The following is a 14,316-nucleotide window of genomic DNA, read 5'->3' as shown; positions in this document are numbered from 1 at the left end:
TTCTCCTGGAGGAAATGGTAGCTTTAGGTGGACTCTATGGTATCACATATCCATTAAGCTCTCCTATCCTCCAGACTTCACATCCGTAAGGCATTGCCCACAAATATCTAGCAATTTCCCAAGTCAAAGTTGGTGACCCACACATCTAAGCTATCTGAACAAGTTCTGGACTGTGCCTCTGCCCATTCCCTTTTTGCAAGCATATGAAACAAGCACCCTCTTTCACACAGGGACTAACCATCACCCCTAGATGGCCTGATATGGCTTCCTAGCTTGATCCTCCCTTAAGCTGACTGATTCTCTTTTGCTTGGGGCTGACCCTCTACACACCAGCAGTGAATTCAACTATTTAATTACTCATTTAGTAATTAAGAAACACTTTCTTATCCATAAGTGTGAGGAGGGGGAATTGAGAACATCCCAGCAAGACTTGGGCTGAGCATCTGCCCCCTCTCCTTTTTGTGGAGCCCTGTGCTGGCAGAACTATCACCAGCCCATCTGACAAATGAAGCTTTGACTCTTGGAAGCTTATATACCCCATAAATCTTGTTTGCCTGCAAGCTGCTACTGGACTCAACACTCACTTTAAGATTGGATTGGGGTCCTGCTGTGGTGTACAGCTACCTAATTAAATAAATACATTCCAGCTTGCAGCCACTCATATGCTCTTACTGCTAAACAAATGCATATAATATCCCTCTGGTCAACATGATCTAGCAAATAATCATATCCTCAGTGAAGGATTCTTCCTGAGATAGAACATCAGGGCAAAATTCTGCTGTTATGCAATCACACAGGAAGTCCAATCACAAGGGAAAATATATTAAAATGCATACAATACTTGACATAATTATTGTCTGACTTGAGCTGCTTGGTACTTCAACACAAGGCTGCCACAATGTGCTAGAACTTCCATGTAGAGTCACATCACTGAGCACCATTCACAGACTGGCAAGAGCCTTCTTTGCAGAAATACAAATGCCCTGACCTGGATATCCCAAGCAAGCATGATCTTGTCAGATCTCAAAAGCTAAGTAGGGTTGACTTTGGTTAATATTTGGATGGCAGTTCCTCCAAAGAACGCTCGGGGTCATGACACAAAGGCAGGTAGTGACGAACCGCTTTCAAATGTCGCTTGCCTGGGTGCCAGACAATCCTAGGATCTTCTGGCTTGCCATACATGATTGCCATACTTTAAATAAATTAATAAATACAAAAAAAGAAGAAAGTGTAAAGTTTGCCTGGACCATGAACTGAGATAATTTGGGTTACCTTTTTATTTCAGAAATCTCTATCACAGCAGTCGTAAACATGATGTCAAAGTTAGATCTGAGCTACACATTCAGGATTTACCAAGTACTATTGCACTCCTATAATACTTTCAAATCAATGCCATGATGGGGCATGGAGGCACGCACATATGCACACTCTCTTTCTGATGTTGAAAAGTATTTAATAAATAAAATATAAATATAATAAATAAATTTACCCATGCATCCTGAAATGCCAAATCCCAGGAGGGCTGCACCACATGATAATTCAGAATACATAGTTCTGCCAAATCGTTAATCTCAAATAAAACTTATTACCACATGACTGTTTGCATTCATTACAGTACATTACAGTACTACTCCACATGCACACCTCAAACAAGTTTTAACACTTATTTCTTGGGTGAGGATTCTCAATGTATTGAGACCCCCAAAACCTCTTGTGATTTTCCCGATACAAATATTGCTGATACTGTGCACTCATGTATTAGAGTGGCCTCTCAGGCCTTTGGTGTATCTCTCAGACTACAGGTCGCCCATGTAGTTAAAATAATGTTGACCCCTTCCTCATATTTTGAATTCATACTACACAAACCGGACCCAACAAAGTCCACACATACAACCCTGAGGAGAAAAAATGCATTTCCTAGCACCAAGGACACAGGAACTATATAAATGGATATATCTCAAATAATTCAAGAAATGCTAAAAAAGCCACCATGCTTGGAGTATCAGTCCTCAAGAACAAAAGAGAAGGGGCTGTGGGGGATCCCTTACTAAGCCTGGTAGCTTAGTAAAATGGGGAAAAAAAACCTGTAACTTAAGAGCATGAACACTGTTTCCCCTATTTATATTTTCAAAAATCTATTTGCCCTGGATCAAAAACCTAACTTAACCAATACAGCCTTACTTGTTAATGGAAGCAGCCAAAATTGAATAGTTCAAAGAAATTGCATAGGCTGGGTTGGCACTGGCAGCCATGAGAAAGGGAAACACTGCAGGAGCCAGGTGATTATAGAGTCCACTTGCCAGTGTTTTATGAAAGTGACTGCACGCACATGTCTGCACTGATCTCCTGGCTTAACAGCATTCCTGAACAGCAGGGGATGGAGTACAGTTTTGAGCTCTAATAGACCCCTGGGGTCACTAGCCTGGCCTGACATTTCCTAGCATTCTGGAGCCTTTTGCCTCCTCTCTTGGTCAACACTCTGTCATTAAGTCCACCCAACCCCCAGGACAATGTTTGGCCTCCACCCCAGGGTTTCCTTTGCACTTTAGAACTCACCCACAGTGACCGATAGTGAAATCCTACATGGAAATTATAGTCTTCTAAACTCATTGACTTCACTGGATTTCATAGGGTATAATTCTGTTTTAGGATTGCACTGTAGGAGTACATGCACACAAATGTGCCATTTTGTTTCAAAGAAATTAATTCTAAAATACCACCCTTTACTTGGTTCTATGTCCCCAAACTTGCTACTTTAGTTATAAACACATACTTGGGATAACAGGTACAGAAGGAGTTCATGCAAAACTGAAACAAATAATGAGCATAACATCTAATAAATCCAATAAAATTGAAATCAATGAAGTCTTAATTACACAATTTTTGGTTTTGGATTTTATCCTATGGTAAGTGAATTTCACCCGGAGCTCCTCTGTTGCTGCTTGAGGACAGTCCCAGTTCCTGAACTATTAAAAGAAATCAGTAAATCCAGTACTTCCTCTCCCCCTCCTTCCATTTTCCCTGCCTCAGCAGAGCACATCATCAACAGCTGTCTCTGGAATTGCGGGGTGCGTGGAAAGACAAACAACCACTATTATTTAAAAAAAACGGGGGGGGGGGCGAGAGAAGCAGGCACACGCCTCCCCTTGAAAGGTCACCGAGCGCGCGATTACTTGTAGCAGCACAAGCCCGTTTCCGCGTGGGCTGGCAAAGCTTTCCAGAGCCTTTGGGAGATAAGTCATTTCGAATAATCCCTGGCGAGGTGGGGATCCCTACGTCAAACACCGGAAAGGCACCTGCACATAAATGACTGGGCCATGTCAATTGAGGGGCAAAGAGAAGGGGCGGGGGGGGGGCGCTAAACTCGAGTCCGTCACCTGCGACGCAAGTAAACGGCGCGAGACCCTCCTCCCAAAAGCACAGAACCCCAGCTGGCTGGATTCAGAACCACTGGATGAGGACTGAAATGCCCGCCGCCCGCCCGCGATCCGTTTCGACAAAAGCTCACCGGAGTTCGGAAGGCACGGCGGCTCCTCCCGCGCAAAAGCGCTCCAGATCGACGAGAGCAAAGACTACACGGAGGCGACTACCAGCAAGGCAGGAAACTCGCCGCCAGAGACGGCATTTAGGAAAGGAAAGGGAAGGCGGGCGGGTCACCAACGCTCCGGGTAGGTGGAGACTCGGCAGCCGCAAGGAGGGGCCGCAATCAGAGCAAGCCCAGCGGCGCCTTGCGTGCCCACGATTAACCCAGAGCTACCTGGGTCGGCGCGCGGAGTTCCTCCCCCGCCGGGGGGATGCGCGGGGCGGGGCGAGCCCGAGCTGCCCAAGTATGACTGGGGGCAATGGCCCCACCCCGAAACTCCTGACCTACCTTTCCCCGGCGTCCGCGGCAGGGCAAGCGAAGGGTGCCCCTTTGAGGAGGTGTGGCCGTCAGGCGCACAGCGAACTGCAGGAAGAAGTGTCGGGAAATCCTCTTCAAAGCTTAAAAATCTCAGTGTTTGAATATCTTGTATTAGGTGGAGGACGGAGAACTAGGGAAAGCTAATACGAGCTTGCGATTCGGCGGATATACGGAACAGGCGATAACTGGATCGTTTTATTAGGCCAGCTTCCCTCAGCGCGATAGGCGTATGGAAATACCCAAATCCATGAAACATCTGACTGTTGTTGATCGTTTCCGTAGTACTTTCCCGGGAGCAATAATGCTTTATGACTTCTCTTTAAAAGGGAGAGTTAAACTACCTAGTCAGAACTCTCACCCACCTGATAGAGAATTTAGTGTATACTGAAAACCTGCAGTTTCAACAAAAGTGTGGAAATGTTGAAAACATTACAAAATGTTGTCTATTTTTAAAATTGGGTGACCTTGGGTCAGACATACACACATACAACCTAATTACCACACAGAGTTGTGAGAATAAAATGGATGAGAGGAGAATAAACTACCTTGAGTCCCAGATGAGGGGAAAGGCTGGGTATAAACTCACAAAAAATGTAAGATCAACTGAGTACCATGTCTGTAAAATTAACGGCTTATATATGGATGACTCCCTTCCTCCTGTAGCTGCAAAGTGCGTAACCTGGGATTTATCGTATTTCTATTTACTTTATTTTTAGTATGCCTTTTTCACTGAAACACAAGGCAGATTACACAGGGTAAATCAATGTGATTCGTAATAATATAATACAATGAAGATTACAGAATCTGAGACAAAGATATTAGACATTGTATGTTAAGCAATGCAGGGGATGGTATTATGTAAAATAAAATAATGCAGAAGTAGTATAACACATACAACAAACAGATTACAGTGGTATCCCATTCCCTTTATAAAAGCATCTTCCTGAACCATTATAATATAGCCCTAGTAACATTATAGAAATACTCTCCTGAACAATTTTGCTTTGTTTTCAAAATGCCAGGAGAGCCCTCGTGACCTCTTCAGCAGGTCATTCCATAAACTGAGGGCCACAACAAAAAAGGCAGTTGTCGGTTTTGCCTATTTGCAGGATGGCACCTGCAGAAGACCCTGCTTAGATGAGCTTAGATGTTGGGGAGCATGAGAGGCAGTCTATAGGTCCATGGCCATGATGTTTTTTCTGTGTACCTTGAACCTGGTGACAGATGGGCAGACAATGGAAGGTCCACACACAGGATCCAGATTTCATAAAAATTATTGTCTTTAAGTTGCTGAAATGCTTCATAATTCTCGACAGGAAAGAATGCGCTACCTTTGCATCCCATATATGCATTCCATATAATTTTCACAAACTTTTTCTACAATCTAGTAAGTTTAAACCCAAGCACAATTATTGCTGGGTTGAAATTCCCAGAGCTATCTGAATATGTGCTAAGACCTATGGGGAGTTTGCTGTAGCATGTGTATACATGAAATATTTAACTGGTCTGTCAGTGCTTTGCAAATGTGTTGTAAAAAACATACTGTGTTAAAACAGATGCACACACATACACAGAAGCTCAATTTTATTCACTAAATGATACCAACTTTCTTAGGATCCACTCTATCCACTGTAATTATGTTCAGTGCAATTTAATATTGTTTTACAATCTCTTCTACCCCCTTTCCCACCTTTTTCATATACCTAACTGTGGAATCCTAAGCAAAGTCACATTCCTTTAAGCCCATTCATTTAAAGAGACCTCAAAGATTGTAATTCTTGTTATAACTGCACTGTAAAAGACCATCAAACACAAAGAAGAGGAATAAAGATATGATAAGCTGGTACCAGATTTTGAATGGAGTCTGAAATGTGGTCCATGAGTTTTGCAACTTTCTACAACTGAGAAAAAGACAGGAATCTATAAAAGAATCCCACCCCCAGGATTATCCAAAGGACATTTCACTCCAAGAACCTTATGTCGGAGCCACTATAGTTATTAAGCATTAGAAATGGATCTGGAAGACACAGGTACAATGTCAACCTGATTCATAGATTTATTAGGTCACATAGAAATGATTATTAATACATAATCAATAAAAATGCTTATCTGATAAAGTTCAGTTTGATTCATCTGATTAAGAGTATTTTATGGCTGGACACAAAACTTACTACTGAGGAAAAATCACTAAAATTCAGGGGAAAAGAGGCAAAATAAACCATTATTTATATACCTAGACCGATTCCAAACGGAGGTATAAAATACAAACTACCTCCTGCTTGCAAATGTGTGACAGGAAACTGTGCATTACGCTTCCTGACAGGAGACCCCTACTGTGTTATCCCGCTGCCTCATTGCAGTTTTTTTGCCTCCTGATGAAGCAGTGGAGAAGCAGGAAGTGTGGACAACCCAAACTTCTTCCCCCCCCCCGCTCCTCGGGTTGTCAATCAATGCAAGTCACCAATCCCTTCACAGTGGTTGTTTTGGGGACTAAAACGTCCCACCCCAAGTCCCTAAATTAATTTAAAAAAATACACTTCCATGTTGCTATGAGGAAACGCCACAAGACTGAAACATTTATTTTTTTAAACTTGCACTTCCACATTGCTTCAGGATCATGCCACAACAATAAAACATTTTCTTACAACTCTTTCTGGGATTCTTTGTATAATAGTCTCTATGTTTGGGTAGATTTCTGATAGGCTGACCATGGTAACTGGATCCGGATGATTGTGTGTTCATGGTAAATATCTAAAATAAAGAGTACAGATGCCAAGCTAATAGGGAGAGGGCTGCTGGATCACACGCCCCCCTCCCTCTTTCCTTGTTCATACCTCATTGCCAGAAAACACCAACAGGAATGTGTTTTAGCTGCCTGATCCCAATATTACCATGCACACTGAAGAAAACATTTTTATTTGAATTGAGGGCACATGGCTTTGTGGTCCCGTAGCTACATGGACTGCATCAATTTAAAAAAATTGAGCAGGAAATGGAGAGGGGAGGGCAGGTGCGAGGGCAGGCAAAACACTACCAAGACTGTTGCATATTTCTCCCGCCAGACAGTCTTGCCCCTGTTTGCGGCCCAATTGGAAACATGGCAAGAAGTAGCAAATCGTGATTTTGTGATTTTCCTCATCACGAAGGAAATCTGACAAAAGCTTGCACCATCCACTGGAGAGCTCCAGGTTGCAGCCGACATCATACGGAAGCAGCACTAAAAGCTGCAAGCAATGTGAAGCTGTCCAGGGACAAATTCCTCATGCGGAATCGGTCCCACAAATGCACTTCTTCTCTCTTCAGCCAAATGTTGACCAATGAGTATTAATGTATGGAGTCCCACACAGAACTCTATTAACCGCTTAATTTTGTGTCTATCTTTAACAACAAGATACAATTAAGCACCAAGGAAGCCAGAATATATGGGAGATGAGCTAAGTTCAGCTTCTTAAGTCACAGGTTATAAAGAACAAATATTGATTGAAGTTCAAAGTTAATTATTGCAAGTTAATTCCTACCAGGTTATAACGAAAATAGAAGCAGGGTAATGACAGGATGTGTGAAGTCAGAAATCCTAAAACCACATTAGGGTATAGGTGCCACTGAAATCAGTGGAACCTACTATTTTGTAAATATTCTTGAGTTAGAGTTGTAATAATGTTTAAGACTACAATATTTAGAATTTTAATTGAAAGCAATTGGATTTAAATTATTAGGATTGAGATGAAAAAAATATTACTGCCCTAAGAAGTTTTCCAGGGTAACTTCATATAGAGAATTCCAGATGCTGCTTTAGGGGTGAAATGTCCCATCTAGGCACTGCTGAAAGCACTAAATTGAGGTCATTTTCAAATATACTCCAGCAAAACTGTTCTCAGTCCCAACAGTGTGGGTTTCCACAAGTAATCATTACCTTTGTTATTTATTTAATTTGTATTACAGCTACCAATCAACCATTATATAATTCTCAGGGCATCTTATATTTATTCTAGACTTAAAATGAGGGTATTTCCTTAATGTTAGAGATTAATTTTTGGCAAAAATACAAATGTATGTCAAAGAAGAAAACTAGGAATACACAAATTAAAAAATTTGGGAGATTTAAATTTTAAAAAGCAGCTATTCCTGCCCGTGGCAGCCTGTTAAGGTAGATGTAAACACTTTCAGATTGGACAGAAAACAAGTACAGGTAAACCAGATTCTAAACTGGTATTACTCAGACAATGCAATAGGCACAGCCTTAGAGAACAAAAAAATCTGGATTGCAAAAAAAGTCAGCAACAGTCACTTTCAACAACAGGAAGGGAGGAGCCAAAGCCTTTGGGGTTATTCCCCAGAGCAGCTTGAATTAGTTACTATGATTGTCATGCAATTTCAGTCATTGAAATTATCAAATTCTTATGTACATGAAGATGCTCCACCCCATATCTGCACTGCTTCTGTGGTAGCATGCAGTGAGATAAATGGTCTGATGAAAACTGATGTAACTTTGCACTGGGAAGGCTCATGTTGGCCATTATCTACTCCCCCCCTTCCCTTGCATGTCTAAGTGCTGTTAGACATGTACTAAATTAAAATGGAAAGTATTACCTGGCCAACTGCTATTGGAAATCAAATACTGGATCAGGTAGCCCACAGCAAAATCTAATAAAGGTAAATCTTTGGCTGTCCTAGCAGGAGATATTTTCAACCCATGTGATGCTTTTCTGTCAAGAGAGGCCCGTTAACCTGATAAAATACCTGTTCATGAGCTAGTTTGCTCTTCTTTTCTCTCTACTCCAGGATTTGGGTTCCCATTTCTTCTCTTTGTATAATTACTCTGACATATAGAAAACTTCTGCAAAATCATATGTTACGGGTAATTTTACTGAGAAATAAATCTCAATTGAACTTGCTACTTAAACGTGCCTTGAGCTTCGCTAAATAAAACAAAGTGAAGACTTTTCTCCTAGTGCTGCAATCAAGGAGTAATTCTTGTCACTGATTGTTAATACAATCCAAGATGATATAATGAGACTACATCCCTGCTCTAGTGTCCATATCATTTCCAGTGGTCTGAATACCTCTACAGTGAAACCATTAATGTTTTATCTGAAGTCCAAGACATACCATGGTCCATATTTAGAGGCTCCACGTACTGCAATCCGCATGGTTAAACAAACCCACCACAGTATTGCTATAAATTATGCTATGGTTAGAAATAATCTGTTAGCTGACACATGAGAAAAAATTGCTACCACTGAAATCTAGACCTAAGGATTAATTTCTGTTGCTACTGGTGTGAACTGAGGACACCAAGATGGTGGCAGTGGAAAAAATGGAACTGAATTGGAAGAGTGACACATTGTGAAAAGGCAAAAATAATCATAGAGAATGGAGTGAGTGATGTAAAGTAAACTGAGCATAAAGTCTGTCTGTAAGGTTTTATGTACCCTGGACGGAAGTTCAGGTGTATATCAGCTCCAAGTTACACTCAAGACATTTCCCAAAGGAGACTATGACTTGAAGGATGTGTGCAACCACTGGTTAAATTTAACCTCCTTATACATATACATCTGGACCAACAAAATACAATCCCAGTAAAAGAATGGGGAGGAGAAGTGTGTCAAAGCACAAGATGGCACTGACAGCTCAGTGGCCTCTGAAGGTTCAGTGGTGCAGGTAACACAATCTGATCTGACCAGTTAATAACCAGGACTTGAAAAGCATAACGTGAGAGGAATGATAAGAAATGAAGAGTATCTGAATATCTGAAGTATAGGTGGGTCCATCAAAGCTGTCTCCTTGCTCCACTATTATGTCCTGTACCAGCATAGGGCATGTTCTAGTTAGTGCCTATGTTCGCAGAAATAGGCCTTTGCCAGCCACCTGACTAGCACAATAATGCAGCCATTCTGCATATGAAGACAGGGTGCATTGTACATCCACAGCCGCCCAAGAGTTGTTCATGCAGCTCTTCTGCCTGAAAAGATGTATTGTTCTGGATGACCCAGCCCCTCACTCTCTCCCCAACACCAGGGAGGCAGAGCTGTTCCCAGCAGACCAAACAGCTCCATTCAGAGTCCTCCATATCCCCACCCCTTCGCATCTGATAATGGGCCTTCTCTCTTTCAATGCTACATGGGGGGGGGGGGAGGCTGGACCATGCAATGAGAGCCCCACCTTCAGCCTGGGGCTTACAATGAAGGGGCAGGGGGCAAAAGGAGTCTTCTGAGTGACAACCGCTGGTTCTGTCCCCAGTGCAGGCAGATGACAGAACTAGATATGGCACAGTAAGATTTAAGCCACCAGAAGCTTCATGGGACTACAAGACAGCACAACAATGGCCACACCTGAAAAAATACGTGTGAAAATGCTCTATAGTAGCGATCCCCAATCTGAGGGCTGCGGACCACATGTGGTCCTTTGACTAATTGGAGGTGGGCCCCGAAGGATGCCTTCTCCCCACCCCCCAGCCCTTTACAACACACTTCATTGTTGTGGCATGTCTGTATCTTATTTTGAAGGGATGTTTAAACATTACCATAGCGATCAGAGAGCGTTAGGGCAGTGGTTGAGAGTAGAGGAGTAAACTACCCCCCCCCCCACCGGGCCTCAGTAAAAGGCGTTGAGTGGTCCCCGATGATAAAAAGGTTGGGGACCACTGCTCTATAGGATTACAGTTCCCGTTTTACTGAGCATCTTAATGTCAATTGGTTCTAATGAGTAGCTGTGTTGGTCTGAAGTAGCACAATAAAATCAGAGTCCAGTAGCACCTTTAAGACCAACAAAGATTTATTCAAGGCGTGAGCTTTCGAGTGCAAGCACCCTTTGTCAGACTATGATCTTCTTACATGACAGGGAATATATAGCAACAGAACTGATTTTTGCTATATATTCCCTGTCATGTAAGAAGATCATAGTCTGACAAAGGGTGCTTGCACTCGAAAGCTCACGCCTTGAATAAATCTTTGTTGGTCTTAAAGGTGCTACTGGACTCTGATCCAATTGGTTCTGTTATCATGCTTCGTCCTGATTCAGCCATCCAGTCTTCACTACAATGACCATGAAAACTGGTGGGATTCCATATGCAAATACAGCTCTGATCTAGCTGCAGAGGATACAATGGCACATTCAAGGAGCACCATAATGCCACTGTGTGTTGTTGAACATACATGAAACAGTTGAAGGACATTATTCTTACAGTTCCGTCAGAACATAGACTGCAGGTGCTACTTTACAGACACACATTACAAGTACAGCAACAAAGAGGAAGGCATGTTAAAAACCAAAAATGCAATTAGCTTATTGGCCTTATTATTATTTATGGAAATTATTATTTATTGAACTTATATCCCGCCACTTTCCAAAGATTCGTGGCAGCTTACAAACATAAAACCCCCATAATAACCCCTATATAAAGACTCCACAGCCCTGAGGCCCTACAAGCAACAGGATTGGTGACCAAACTTCCCTAGTCACCTGAGCAGACCTCGCTAGAGGTGGGGATGTAGATGGAATAACAAACCAAGCCTGGCAGAATAATTACAGAAAGGCTAATTCAAGACATGGTTTTTGAATAATTAATAGTTTCAAGTTGTAAGTAAGGGCAACGCTGGAGCAGCACAGGTGAGGTGGTGGTAATTGACATTAGGACTCAAAGGATCAAACTGAAAGGATTTGAGGAGATCAGGATCAAGATTGAATCAGATAAGATACTGACCATGAATATGTTATCTTTAAGCTAGACCAATGGATTCTAATGGAGTTTATATCCACAATGAATAAGCACAATTTGGCTTTGTGTCCTAGATCATGACAAGAATCTAAAGATCAGTTTCTAAGGGATACCAGCCTTGCTGATTTAACAAGGAAACTAATCTGGGAATGAAAAGTTCAAATGAAAATAAGGGCTAACTGAATCACCATCTTGTAGTAGATGTGGTCTGGAACTAGAATAGTATCTGCAAAGCTCTTATGTAAAGTCTTTATAACCTGCCTTTTGACCATGTTCTTAAGGTAGCTTGAAACAATATGAACTTTAATAAATTACATCAAAAAGGATCAATATATGACAGCAGCAGTAGTTAAAATAAGTCTATATCATACAACCGGGATAATAAGAATATTTAACCTGGCACTGAAATATCATTAATGAAATATCATTAATATCACAACAGACTGGAAAAGAGTACAATTGCCAACTACTTCTTGGGGAAAATATCTGTCCCCTTTAATAAAGATTTAAATGAGTAAATCTTTATTAAATAAATCTTTATTAAATAAAGAGTAAATCTTTATTCAAATTAAATGGATATGGCATTTTATCTAGGCCTGCTAGCAATTCTAGTAAAGAGAAGCTCCACAGATTGTTTATTTAAAACATTTTTATGCTGCTTTCCCACGATTAGGGCAGGGTGGGGATTTCTCTAAGGAAGACTTAATCCCTGATAGAGAACAATACTAGCAAGGTCTACTATAAGGTTTACTTTGAGACAGGTGTTCTTAGGACTGCACTCTAACAATGCAATGCTAAATGGAGTTGTACCTTTCTAAATTTATTGAAGCCACTGGCCTTAGAAAGGTGTAACTGACAGTCATCTACTTAATCTCAGAAACGAAAAGCACTCCAGCAAGGGTCATAACAGTGAAGAAAGTTTGTATGAGAGTAACAGTCATTAAAGTTTACTAGTAACAATTCATTTACTGTTCTATTAAGAGGAGAAGAATCCATGGGCAATGGGAGGAGCTTTTACATTGCTGCCCTGGATTCTGAAATTGAGAGGGGGTATGAACAATATACCAAGTGCTATTCCACTGTTCAGTTGATCTCTTTAAGCAACACCCTGATAACCTTGATGTTATACAAGGCTATACAAAGAGCAATATTTCGCAATTAATACAAAATACTGTAAGTGCATCAGTTATAGTTGATAATTGCAATATTTCGCAATTAATACAAAATACTGTAAGTGCATCAGTTATAGTTGTGATTATGGGGGAATTACAACCTATCTATCTTTGAGAACTCTAGAACTGCTCCTTGCCAAACACCATCTTTCATGTTCAGATACCTAGGCACCTGCATATGTGAGGCATGTGTTCCATTAAAAAGTATATTTGCTCTGAAGCAAGAATGTCAAGGCAACAGCTGCCCTCTAGAGACGCACTCAAGAATATGCTAATACTTATAACTAAAGCAACAGGATTTTCTGCATATTCAATAAATTGACAAATAAAATATAATATTTAGTCATTATCATTAACATGATCATTAACATTAATAATGTTTCCTTTATTCATCTCTACTAATATTAATACTGTGATATTACAAAGACTTCTAACAGTCTGCACCAAAAGCCTCCAGGGAGGGCGGTATAGAAGTATGATAAATAAAATAAAAATAAAAGATTTGGTATTAATATTCCAACACATCTATTCAAACTAATTGTGACACAAGCAGCAGTGGTCACGTTTGAGAAATCAGATATACGACTGGAAACAGGTTGTTTACTAAAGTTTAGCAGGAGTGTTACAGTAGAGGGAGGGCGCAAATGGTTCTAATATACGGTAGGCAATATCTGATAGTCACTATTGCTTTTGCTAGGGTTTCAGCATAGTGTAATTGCAGTGTTACTCAACATGAATACAAATTTAAGAGGGACGCTTGATGCCACATTTTCTCTCGTGTACTGATATGCCATTTCTTGGGTTCTATATCGCTTCTTAGTGAATATACCAGAAACATTTATTTTAAAATTTAACGCCAAACCTCAGACCTAACTGCTGGAACTGTTGCTAACTACTAGTTAAAGCATTATAGTCACAATTAAGTCGTCACCACTTTACCATTCCCTTGATTTCCGAGGGGAAACTAACAATCCGCTGTTTATTTTCTGAAGTCAGTGGAGCTTTAAAGAATGCATTTTAGACCGTCATAGGCCGATTTATAGACTACATTGCTGCCCAAACGTCGTCGTTCCCCCCGGAGCTCAAGGCGACCTACGTAGGCTCAAAGCGGTCTCCTGTTCCGCTACTAGACTTCCTTAGCTTCGGGAAATTGCTGCATCTTATACTCCTAAATCCTAGAAGTAAGCCCTCGGTTTCCTAGCGGTGGGCTCCAAAGTTCATTAGCAAACAGCGCACCTCGTGCTGATCCTCGACCAAATAAACCTCAACACGCATGATGTAGATCAATAAAATCAGAGTCCAGTGGCACCTTTAAGACCAACAAAGATTTATTCAAGGCGTGAGCTTTCGAGTGCAAGCACTCTTCTCAGACTATGAACTGACCATCATAACAGTAGGTACTCGGCATCCTCCGCGGGCGGCACCACGCCTACTTTTTCTCTTTGTGACGTAACAGCCAGCGCCGCCGTTCCCCAATTCTTGCCCGACAAAATAAACGACTCCTTCACCATCTCTGGATTCTCGCC

The 14,316-nt window shown here is 41.3% G+C and overlaps 1 protein-coding gene across 1 annotated transcript in view; it reads right to left on the bottom strand.

Moving 5' to 3' along the window:
- PLEKHG3 (pleckstrin homology and RhoGEF domain containing G3) overlaps positions 1–3,801 on the bottom strand; it is a 61,606-nt gene extending 57,805 nt beyond the window's left edge. The window contains exon 1 of the mRNA XM_077319042.1: positions 3,509–3,801. The gene's annotated coding sequence lies outside the window, so the exon portion shown is untranslated. The remainder of the gene's footprint in view (positions 1–3,508) is intronic.
- Between the last annotated feature and the right edge of the window lie 10,515 nt (positions 3,802–14,316).

Source organism: Paroedura picta, chromosome 2 (genome assembly GCF_049243985.1).
Source record: "Paroedura picta isolate Pp20150507F chromosome 2, Ppicta_v3.0, whole genome shotgun sequence".
NCBI lineage: Eukaryota > Metazoa > Chordata > Lepidosauria > Squamata > Gekkonidae > Paroedura > Paroedura picta.
The sequence above is the reverse complement of the archived record's forward strand: the minus strand, read 5'-3'. Positions and strand labels throughout refer to the sequence as shown.